We start from the raw sequence: 12,457 nt of genomic DNA, 5'->3' as shown, positions 1-12,457 counted from the left end.
TTGTATATGTATATAAATTATATTCCAAAATCAAAGGAACAATAAGATAAAAATAGAATTCAAATGATAAAAGAGTATATAGCATCTAAAAAATATCAAATCCAAAGAGCCTTAGCAACCAAGTTCATCATCAGGAGGGGTCAAAAATACTCAATGCTGCCTTCCATATACAAGGAGGATGTTCCAAAATGCAAGCACTGCCCTAATAAAAATGTACTTCTTGATCAAGACCAAATAATATTGAACTGGCCATGGTGCTATAAGAAAGATCTCTACCGATAGGCTCAGGGTCCTTTCAGGCCTATCATGTATTTAAGATAATGTTGCCCATTAATGATTAGAATTAATAAGGCAGTCTTTAAGGAAATACAGTCCATAGTTGGTTAGAGATTTATATATTGATAACAAGATCTTGAAAGTACCTTGATACCTAACCAGCAGCATAGCACTGGTGTAATATGATTATTCAAACTACCCTATTCCATATCTGTTGCAGTTTCTGAACTGTCCTTAGAGAAAGCCCCACATAGGCCATGTTACAGTAGCTGAGACAGTAATCCATGTCATAATTGTCTACAGCAGTGCTTCTCAAGTCATTTGATATAATGGACCAGCATTCCCATGCCCCCGCCACCCCATACCAATGATAGATACCATATTTATGCCATATTATTATCATATTAATATAGGCCAGAATCCAACATGGGAGTTACACCTTCATAAATTGACTTATATATATAGGAATTAGAACTGAGCAGTTCCATGACATCCATATCCAGTAGAGGGCTGTTGTTACAGTACTATATAGGGGAGCCAGCAAAGTTACTGGTGCACATAAGAGCTGATGCACAACAGGACTGATCGGCATAAGCTCCAATGTGCATAGGTCCTGTTGCCTAGGGCCACACCTCTGCAGCCCTCCATTCTTCTCTAAAACCATCTCCAGTAGGTTTCCCTTCTGATTCCCCATATGTACACTGTGTTGTGATTCTCCACTCCAGAATTAATTCTGGAATGTCTGAAACACAAATGATCATGCCAGACCAACACAAAAGAAATTCTGTCATTGATCAACAATGTTGATGGTGGTTGATTTACTGAAGCCAAGTGTGAGTGCATGTCTCTCCTTATTGATTGTTTTTAATCCTAATCTCTGTCATTGCATCCTATTATCTCCTGATCTATGAACTCACCTCCAGTTTTAACATGAAAGTCTCTGTGATTAAGCACCACATTAGTTTTTGGCACCATTTCATGAACTTGTCCACTTAAGTGCAAATGGACACAGTACCAGACTTGGAGTCTGAACTCTCTACCACCATCGAGGGTCATATTTGGTTCTCCAATGCTTGTTGCTTGGTGTAATAAGTCTTCAAGTGTCTCTATAAAGCATTCAAAATCATACAATATGGATGAGAATGCATTCTAAGTTGTACAATATGGATGATAACGGCTGCTATATTCCATTTGGACAGATCTTGGCAAGTTTCATTGCTCTCAATTTTCCACTGATGATAGAATTCACTGGAAGTTCATTAGGGCATGAGGAACATCTTGTAAATTCAGTTGTGAGCATCTGATTTCCATCAGATGTCTTTTGGAGTTTTCAGGAACTCTGGAAGAGGGGCAGTATGAATCAAATTCTACAAAATTTTCAGATATGATTATGGTTTTGTTACCAGAAAGATAGTAAATATCTCTGACAGAAGCAATAGTTGATTTTGTCAATTTCATTTTTCTGCCCTTTCTTTCTTTTACTCCAAGTTAGTTCCAGTAGAATGACAAATAAATTTATGGATTTTGTAAGTAATTATTTAACCAAAAGAAAAAGAATGATCATTGGCTTACACTATTCAAATCCAATTTTGTTGTTGCATGCCTTTAAGTTGTTTCCAACTTATGTTGATCCTAAAAGGGACCTATCACAAGGCTTTCTCAGCAAGACAATGGCGCGTTACAAATGGCCATTTAGTACACGCTCCGCACGTACTAGGGTTAGAAAGGGGCGTGCTAGGGTTAGGAAGGGTCTTACCTTCCTAACCGGCCCTGTCCCTAGTACGTGCGGAGCGCATAGTAAATGGTAGCGCCCGTCCACACGGGTGCTGCCATCTTTACGTCTCGCACAGCGTCCAGATGTGGTGTGGCGGAAGTGATTCCGCAAGTGCACGCCTCGCTCCTCGCAGCGCCACTTCCGGGTGCCAAGAAGAAGTGCCATTTCGGCACTTCTTTTTAGCTGTGCCGGGAAGCCTCGTGGTCTGGCTGCTGGGGCTTCTCAGCACAGCTAATGGCGGTGGCGGCAGACCGCCCGCCTTTGGGCTGTCTGTAATGCGCCTTATTCATAGAGGGTTTGCCATTGCCTTACTCTAAGACTGAGAGTGTGTGATATGCCCATGGTCAGGCAGGAAGTTTCCATGGACTACCAGATTCCTAATCCAAAACTAAAACCAGTGAGCCACCATGCTGGCTCATCCAAATCCAACAAGTTCAATTATTCCCATCATGGGGAGACCTATGTTACATTGGCCTGCCAAATAGCTGTTAAAGATGAGGTCCAAAATTCTCTGTCAGCTATTTAGCTATATAACTACCATAGTTATACAGCTAAGTAGTGTGTCCTGACCCAACTCCCCAATCGTCAGTTATCAGGCAGCCTTCACTGATAGTCACAAGGTTTTGTTTCCTTTTCAGCAGCTGAGTGATGTTTCCACATGCTCCCAAAAAAGTCCTCCATGCATAATTATTGGCCAGCCTTTACCAATCCATTTTGAGACAAGGTTCCAATCTGTGTGGTGGCCTGCCAGCTCCAGAGGTTTCTGGATGAGACAAATTATCTAGATCAATTTCAATCTGATTTCAAGCCTGGTTACGGGATAGAGATGGCTTTGGTTGCCTTGGTAAATGACTTATGCCGGGAGCATATTCCAAAATGCAAAGTAGTGGTGGTCCATTGTGTGAACTGGTAACCATGCTGTCTCTTAGGATGCCAGCTTCATGCACAGAAGAGAAAGGAAATAATTGGTTACCAAAGTTTTTTGCAAGAGCACAAGGTCTTTCATCAGTTTTTTCACACAAATATGATAGTTCAGTAAATTAATTGGGAGTGCTGAGTAGTAGTAATATGTTACATGTCTTCCTTTATTCCTTGACAATCAGCATGGTATAGTAGTTCGAGTATTGGACTAGGACAGTGGAAGACCAGAGTTCAAATCCTTGCTCAGCCATGGAAATCCACTGGGCAACCTTGGGCAAGGCACACTCACTCAGCCTCAGGGGAAGGCAAGGGCAAAACCCTTCAGAACAAATCCTGCTAAGAAACCCCTGTGATAAGTACCTTAGAGCCACCATAAGTCAGAAATGACTTTAAGGCACACAACAAGTAGAACAATATTCTGTCGAGAGAGATGCTATTTTCTGCCACCTCTATCGCTTATGGGGGTAGTATTGTCGCTTTACTAGCTTAGAGATTGGATTTGACTCCAGTCTATAACAAAGCTGCACTAGAAATATGGCTCAATGTTCTGTCTTAGATCCATGTGTTTGTGTGTTTGTGTGTTTGCTTCACACTTGGCCAGGAAAAGGCTCCCAGTGGGAAGAAGGGTTAACTCAATAGTAATGAAATGGGTGGCATACTCTTTTTAAAAAATAACTCACCTGGTTGGCTCAGGATGGAGCCCCTCTTCTCCATGCCAAGGTGGAGGAATGTTAAACAACACTGTAGCACCGTGCAGAAGCATTTATGCATTTATGTAATTTTCTGCCATGACTGGCATGGGTGCCATTTTCTACAAACCATCTGACATTTCCACTTGCCTATCTATGGATTCCATGGGCACTTCTCCATCTGTCTAGCACCTAGTAGATTTCATGTGGATTTCCTTTTAGTTTGGACATTCAGCTGTAAATAAGATAGCCCCTTGATGTAACAGCTCACATTCTGCACAGAAAGGTCACCTTTCCAAAGTGCCTTTTCCAGATTTCTTTGGTAGATCTCCGTGAGCGATATACTTTCTAAACAGCATACTTTATGCTGTCTCCCCCTGCTCCTATATTACTTCTTTCTGTATCTGTTTTCTCTTTCCATCTGTATTCAGGCTGAATTTTTTTCTTTCTGGTCATTGTGTCTGATAAGCTTTCAGAATTGGAAGACACACAAATGAATAAAAAACACCAGAGTTTTCACTGTGTCTGTAATATATGGGACAATGCTGAGTTTCCTTCAGCGACCTCTCTGTGTTTTTCGCTTTAGACTATTGTTGAGAACCCCATGCTGGATGCTTATATTTAGGTTTCACATTCCATCATCACACAGAGCCGTTTCACACGTCCTGCTTTGCAGAAGGCTATAAATTGGATGGGGGAATGGATGCCTTTTTTATTTCCTCTCAACAGGAGTCTGTAAATCATACTCAGCAGGTACTTTCCTATTATTCAGAATATTCTGACATTGTCTTCTGTCAGTACTGCCATCTATTCAAGGTATGTCTTCATCTATCACAATGTTTATTGTCAGGAAATAATAAAACACAAGATTCCTTTTTAAAAAAAAAAAAACCTACAGGAACACAAATTGATCACCGTCCTTGCCTCCAACACAGTTAGAAGGTATGACTACATCACCATTGCACTGATCAAAATTTCAGGAAGGTGTTACCCTATACATCAGTGCTTCTTAGTATTTCCTTCTAGGGTGCCAGGGACCATCACCATATTCAGTGGTGTCACTAGGGTTGGTGTGACCCAATGCAGTAATTCATGGTGTCACACTCCCATTGTCCTCCTCCTCTTTCACGCCATACAAAATCCTTAATAATGCTTTTTTGCACTAATGTTACTCATAAATCGTAATTATTAACCTTTATTTATAAAGCGCTGTAAATTTATACAGCACTGCACATACAGTCTTTTTAATTAGACGGTTCCCTGCCCTCGGGCTTACAACCTAAAAAGACACCACACAAAAGGAGAAGAGAATAGTGGTGGGGAAGGGGATGAGGTCCAGCAGGTCCTCTCTACCTCCAAGGCCTGGACCAAGGCAGGTGGACTGGAGGGAGGGCTTGGCTTCATAATGGATGGTTAATCTTCATCCAGGTAGGCAAGCAACAATTATGCAAGGCCTGGGAACGCTTCTCTGAACAGGAAGGTCTTCAACTCCGTTTTGAAGCTGGTTAAAGAAGTGATGGCTCTAATTCCAACCCCATACATCACTGAATGTAATGTTCATAGCTGTGACATAAACAACTTGCAAAATTAAAAATATACCTTCAAATTACAGTATCATACACACAACCCAAATGTATTTACATATGCATAGTGAAGATTTGGGTAAAATGTGATGTTTTAAAAGAAATTTTGAAGACAAATTTTAAAAAATGAATTTAAAATTTTGAAATTTGAAATTTTAATTTTAAAAAATTCTGATGCCTCTCCTTTCTCCTCCCACTGAGCTTCACCCCACTCCCACCACCTCTTAAAGCAATTTAAAGGGATGCCACAGCCCGTTCCTTCCCAAAGGTAGGTGTTTGTGGAGCAGTGGTGTCACCCCCACCTTTAGGGTGCCACCTAGTGCAGTCCACACACCCCTAATGATGCCACTGACTACATTTATGGCCCTTGGCTACAATTGTTTCTTTCTTTCCTGGACTGGCAGCCAAAGGCTCAGGGACTAGCACCAGCTCATCATTTTGTGTAGCACTGCTATATATCACCTTTAGGGTATATTGGAAAAAAAGAGAAACCTAACAGGAATTGCTAGTTTCAGTAGCAACCCATGTTCATTGTCACTGCATGCTTTCACAGTTGAGAAAGAAATAGTGTAGAAATAGTGTAGTTTGACACCACTTTAAGTGCTGTAGTGCCACCCTAGGGAATCCTGGGACATGTAATTTTACAGAGTCTTTAGCATTCTCTACCAATGAGTGGTGGTGCCTCACAAAATTACAAATCCCAGGATGATGATGATAATTATAAGGATGATTTATTTATTTATATCCTGCTTTACCCCCAAAATTGAGACTCAAAGTGGATTACAATTTAAAACAATACAATTAAAAAAGAAAAAAAGAATTCTTTAGGATGGAGCTATGGCAGTTAAAGCGGCATCAAACTGCATAATCTCTGCAGTGTAGATGCACTCTTAGAGGATCTAGCCACTAAGTTTGATAGTTATTAACATTTCCCGCATGACTTCAGTTTACTCAGTTTATTTAGTTTACCCAAAAGTAAACTTCTGACTAAACTTCAGTTTCTTTCCTAGTAAATCTGTCAAATGAAAAGAAACCCTCACTAAATTAAAAGAAAATGCACAGAAGATATTTTCTCAAAGCTTTTTTTTTTACACCCACATGCTTTAAAAGTAATGAATGGTGACACGACTGAGGGAACACTGAAACAACTTCCATTATTTTGCACCTGGTATTGTACACCACCTGCATGATGAGAGAGGAAAGGGAATTTATGTTTACTGAAACCTGTTTCACAGCGTAGTCACGACTTCATTTTTCCTCCTTGTTTTCTGGCCAGATGGGTGGAAAGCTAGCAGAGCTCTGAATTCAGACAAAGAGAGCTTTTCAATTTTTGATGTTTTTCAAGAACACGTTTGAGATACAACACCCAGTTCTCTGGAAAAAAATATGTGAAACGGAAATCCTTAACTACAGAAGAGAAATGCAGCACAAATACATGAACTTAAAAAATAACAAGAGTTACTACAATGGTGGCATAATTATTCTCACACAATTGCAAATGCTCAATACAGTATCTTTCTTATTTTCTTTTGTGGAAAAAAAAGAATTACTAAGCATACATACAGAAATGATCTCATGTCTTCCTTTGTTGTGGTTTGGCTGACATGCCGGGGTCACCTTTCCCTGTGTAGGCAGATCTGGCAGATTACTGTTAACACACTTTATTATGCAGGCCCTTCCTTGAAAAATGTCTGTCAACACCAGCTAGTGCAAAACATGGTAACCAAATTGCTGTCCGATATGCTTTTTGCCGATCTCATAACACTGATCCTGCCCTGGCCTAATGTTAAGGAATCCTAACGATTGTAGTTTATTGTGCCATCAGACCTCTCAGATAGAGAAAGATAAAGGTTTTGCAAAATTACAGTAAAGTTCTTAGAATTCCCTAGCATTGAGCCAGGGGAGTTAAAGTGGTCTCAAACTGGATTGTTTCTGCAGTGTGATTTAGACCATCTTCATTTTTCTTCTGTATGATTATTAACATTTTTGCCTGATGGTGAAGCCAGTGAAGTTTCAAAAGCTTATGTGATGTTTTTTTCCCCTGCATTTTGGTTCTGTAATAATGGTACAGGCTGAATCTCTATTATCCAAAATATCTGTGGCCAAAAGTGTTTTGGATTGTGGAGTTTTTTTAGATTTTGGGATATTTGTATATACATAATGTACATACACTAGAAACACACACACACACACACACACACACACACACATATATATATATATAGGACATGTGACCCAAGCCTAAACATGAAATTCATTTATGTTTATACACATAGCCTGAAGGTCATTTTATACATGATATTGTAAAAATATTTTTGTGCAAGAAACAAAGTATGTTCACATTGAACCATTAGAAAGCAAAGGTGTCATTATCTCAGCCACCCATGTGAGCAATTTTGGAATAGTTCAGTTTTTGGCATTCTAGATAAGGGAGACTGAGTCTGTATCACTCTTTTGTGGATTTTGGATTTTGCTGCATGGACAAAATGTCTACCTTGAATTTTATTTGTTTGTTTGTTTGTTTTCTATGCTGCCTTTCTCCCAAAAAGGGAGACCCTAACTTTTATGTTCAGATAATCAGACTTCCATGATTATAACAGGAGCCAGGGTGGCATAGTGGTTTGAGTGTTGGGCTATGACTCTGGAGACCAGGGTTTGATTCCCAGCTCAGCCATGAAAACCACTGGGTGACCTTTGGCAAGTCACATGCTCTCAGCCTCAGGGGGAAGGCAATGTCAAATCTCCTCTGAACAAATCTTGCCAAGAAAGCCCCTGATAGGGTTGGCTTAGGGTCACTATAAGTCATGTCAGGGATGATGGGAGTTGTGGCTCTTCACCTGGCCTGGAACTCACCACCTGGTTGTGCACCACGCTGACCAGTTTTGGCCAGTTGTTGTATCTTTGCAAGAGTTGCAGAGAACAGGCTGAAGACCCCGACAAACTCTCCAAGCCTTCTCACTCTTGCTTCCACAGAAGTCTTCACCCTTCTTCACCAGGGTCCTGCTGGTTCTTGTAGCTTCACCCAAGACACCAGACAACTCAGTAGTCTTATATAAAAGATCTACTTTATTCTACTATATACACAGCTCCAAACAATATTCAACTCCTCACTCTCCAATCCACTCTACAACCCACAACTACAACCCACAAAATGCACTGGGATCTATAGTCATTATTATAGCCAAATCATGGCACCACCTACTGTTTTCTGTTTCCACCCAGTAGGCGTGTACAACATTCCCATTGGTTCTCTTTGTTCATCCTACAATTAATGATTTTCATCATCTCAGCCTTGACCACTTAACAATTGTCAGGTGTGTCCAATTATCCACTATGCATTTCTTGTTCTTGGCACTCTGGACCTGTTAACTGTCTTACCATTCACACCTGTGTGGTTCTCAATTGGCTTCTGCTGAGTCACTCTGACTCTCACATACAAGTTTTTATTTCTCTTACTGTATAACCCATGTGGCTTTTTCCTTAACAAGTCAAACATGACACAACAACAAAGGTTTATACCACAGCCTTATATTTGTAAAATCTCACTCATGTTAAATCAGGGATAGGCCCTCCAGATGTTACTGGATTGCAGCTCCCAGCATCCCTCACTACTGATATGCTCACTACAGCTGATGAGTCACATTCCAGCAACATCTGAAGAGTGACCAGCAGATTGCTCTTGTCTTATATGAAATTTGTTGTGCTAATCAATTAGTTGTGCCATTTACTCTACACTTGAGTAAATGTGTCTGATTTTGCCAACCTCTTGCATTTGGTTAATCAACTTCCGCCCCCCCCCCCCCCCCCCCCCCCCCCCAAAAAAAAAAAAAGGTAAGGTTAAGTGGCCACATCTGAGCCAGTGGCATCAATTATTTTAACCAAGATGTGCAAAAGTGCCCTCAGATGTTGCTGAGAGAGCTTTTCATTTCTGATGTTGTCCCAATTAGCTAGAAAAATTATTGTTTTTCAACTAATTGACATATCTTTAATACTAGTTTTAATTATCACCTCATCAAATAGTTTAGTCAACATCAAACAATAACCTATATTTGTTGTTGTTGCTGTTCTCATTATGAAATAGGACCCTAGGCACAACCAAGATCTTTATATCTTTTTCTACACTATTTTATTCATTCCCGAGTTGTTCTTCCATACCCTGTGTAAGTCTGCCTTTTCTTCCTTTGCACGTGAATTAAAAGAGAAATTGTGTTATTTACTAATTATGTTTATACCAAGTCTTTCTTCCAAGATGTTCAGCCTCTTCTCTGCCCAACTTTCTTTCCAACAACCTTGTGAGGCAGGCCAGCCTCAGAGACTACCCAGTGAGGTTTATGATTTAGAGGTAAACTGAACCTGCATCTCCCAAGTCTCAGTTAAGCACTCTAACTTCCACAACCACACTTGCTTGTAGTACATCCAGGAATAAATTAAAACATCTACTGTTTGGAAGTGACCATTAGAGAGCCAGCATGGTGTAGTGGTTTGAATGTTGTGCTGTGGCTCTGGAGATGAGGGTTTGATTCCCTGTTTGAGCATAAAACCCCACTGGGTGATCTTGGGCATGTTGCACTCTGTCAGCCTCAGATGATGGCAATGGTAACCCCCCACTGAGGAAACTTCCCAAGAAAACTTTGTGACAGGTTCACCTTAGGCTCACCATAATTCAAAAATGACTTGGAAGCACACATCAACATTATAAACTGGATTTATTAAATAAAAGCTAGAAAATATTGAGACACCATATGTGTTCACATCCTTAGAATAACATATAAGGAAATGTGAACACGCCTCCCATAATCTCCATGAATAGTCTGGACAATGCAGGACCCAATCCCAGTTCTGGTGCAAACTGTCTAGACGTGTTAATTCTGCACCAAAATCACCATATACCCCCCCTACTGACTTTGAAAAAGTCACCATTTGCTTTGAGTCTTCTAGAGCTCTCTAGAGTCCCATTTAGCTATTTGCACATGCATCCCACAGTGCCACACTGCCATGAGTCACTCCATCTAAGGTCAGAAGGAGTCACCCAGTCACATGATTGACATTTTCAGCCTCAGAGGGAGTAATCCATTGTGGCAACAGCAATGTGCAGCATAGTAAGACACGTGTGTCTCCTGCCATCCCCCTGGAATGACAGGTTAACAGGGGGACATCAGGATAGAATACCACTTTAGATTGATCATACATGTGACACTGACTTCTACAGCATCAAATTCAAGGTTGAATTTGAAAGGATATTCTGTCATGCACAGACACAGACACAAACACACAGAGGAAATGTACACCCACATCCTACTGTTAGGGTGAAGTGTGGATCAAAGATAAGTAGCACTGATTTCAGTGAGACTGACTCCCAAGTAGGTATGTATAGGACTGTGGTCTGAAGTTCTATCAAGGATGAAAAACCTGTGGCCCTCCAGATCTTGTTGGACTGCAACAGCTCACATCACCACATGTCACTGTTCATGTTGTACAGGACTGACATAGTTGTTGTTCATCAATACTTGAAGGGCCATGTGTTCCCCACCCCAGCTGCAAACATTTTCCTAACAGTAATTTTTATTTAGCACCATGGAACTTGCACATATGATTACTTTGCCTGGGTGAAATTCTGCTTAATTCAGGATTGTAGGATTTTAGATCATTTAGGATTATTTAGAAATTAACTGTGTTGAGTTCAGCCAGTCATAATGCCTAGTGCAGTGTGTAAAGGATTGCAGCCAAGTCTACTGTTTTCAGGTTCGAAATTGAGTGCCTGGTTCGCTGGTTTTAGCAGGTTTAGCATCAGTGAATTGTTATTATATTTTCTGAACATTTTGAAATAAATAGGAGAAAGAGAAATAGCAACAGAGAAAATAGCAATGGCAGTGAGTAAACATTTTTACTAAATAAAACTCATCAAGGCCTATCTCACTTTATACAGCTATAGGACTATATACTTCCACTTTAACTGCCATAGCAACCTCCTATGGAATCCTGGGAACTGCAGTTTAGGGAGAGGTATTTAGAATTCTCTTCTGCAGAGAACTCCTTCAGTGCCCCATCATCAAATGACAAATCCCAGAATTCCATAGGATGTAGCCACAGTTGTTAGTGGAATCATAGTGCTGTAACTGTGTAGTGTGAAAGGGCCTTTCTGCTTCTTCTGATATAATGATAATCATCCAAGTAAAGGATAGAAAAAATAGCTGTTTATTTTAATCATTTTCTTCCATCCATCAAACCTGAAATGACTCTTTTAGTCAAAATGTCTGTAGATGTACACAGCCCCTGAATTCATCTGAAAGGAATCCAGCACTTTGACTGGGGACCAAATAAGGTAACATATAGCAACAACATTGGCTCAGTTCCTTTAGCCAAGCAGATGAGTTGTGTTTTATGCCACTTACTCCCTACCAGAGAATGAGTTTATTTTAAGAGCGTTAGGCTCTTTTCATAACTTCATTTGCATGATGTAAACAGGATTTCTCAACAGAATGCAATTAAAAGATTTTAGCTTCCTGGCTTGGCTATGATATCTGAATGTGCATTTGCAAGCCTTATTCATTCCCTATAGGGAAATGAATTGAAAGAAACATCCTCCTCTTGAGCAACTACTTCGTTTTTAATAGCTTGATGCATTTTGCACACAGCCACTCAGAGTGAATGCATCCCAAACAGCTAGATGCCACACTGATCTGTTTCCACTGAAATTGGGGCCAGATTAGATTTTGCACACAAATAAGATCTCCAGTGCTAATGATATGTTCCCATGCCTCTTAAGCAGTCTCCTCATTATTCAAACAGCCATGCCTCCCAGGTACTCACTCTTGACAAAATAAAAAGAGACCAGATGCCCCAACAAGTGCATACATTTTAATAGTAAATAAATGAGTCCCCAGTAGCTCTGATACTGTTAGCAAGGGAGTTTGATTCCAGCTGCTTGTTTTTGTGCTAACAGCTGAATAAATATAGGCCTGGTATAATATGATTTTTCAGCAAGAAAATTATGGCTTGGTAGCTCAGTCTCTAGATAGGCTTCACCTATTGTTGTTTGCCTGGCAACAGATGGCCTACATCCGATCAACTTTATAATAACTTTTCAAACTCGTCCGTCTAGAGAACTGAAATCAGAAATAAACAATTTTAATTTAGAATATGTTTCTAAAGATTCAAGGTGCCCAGGTCAGGATACCGAATTGGGCCTTTAAAGCCCCCTGCCTGGAGTAAGG

This window comes from Sceloporus undulatus, chromosome 1 (assembly GCF_019175285.1).
Source record: "Sceloporus undulatus isolate JIND9_A2432 ecotype Alabama chromosome 1, SceUnd_v1.1, whole genome shotgun sequence".
In the NCBI taxonomy this organism is placed as follows: Eukaryota; Metazoa; Chordata; class Lepidosauria; order Squamata; family Phrynosomatidae; genus Sceloporus; species Sceloporus undulatus.
The sequence above is the reverse complement of the archived record's forward strand: the minus strand, read 5'-3'. Positions refer to the sequence as shown.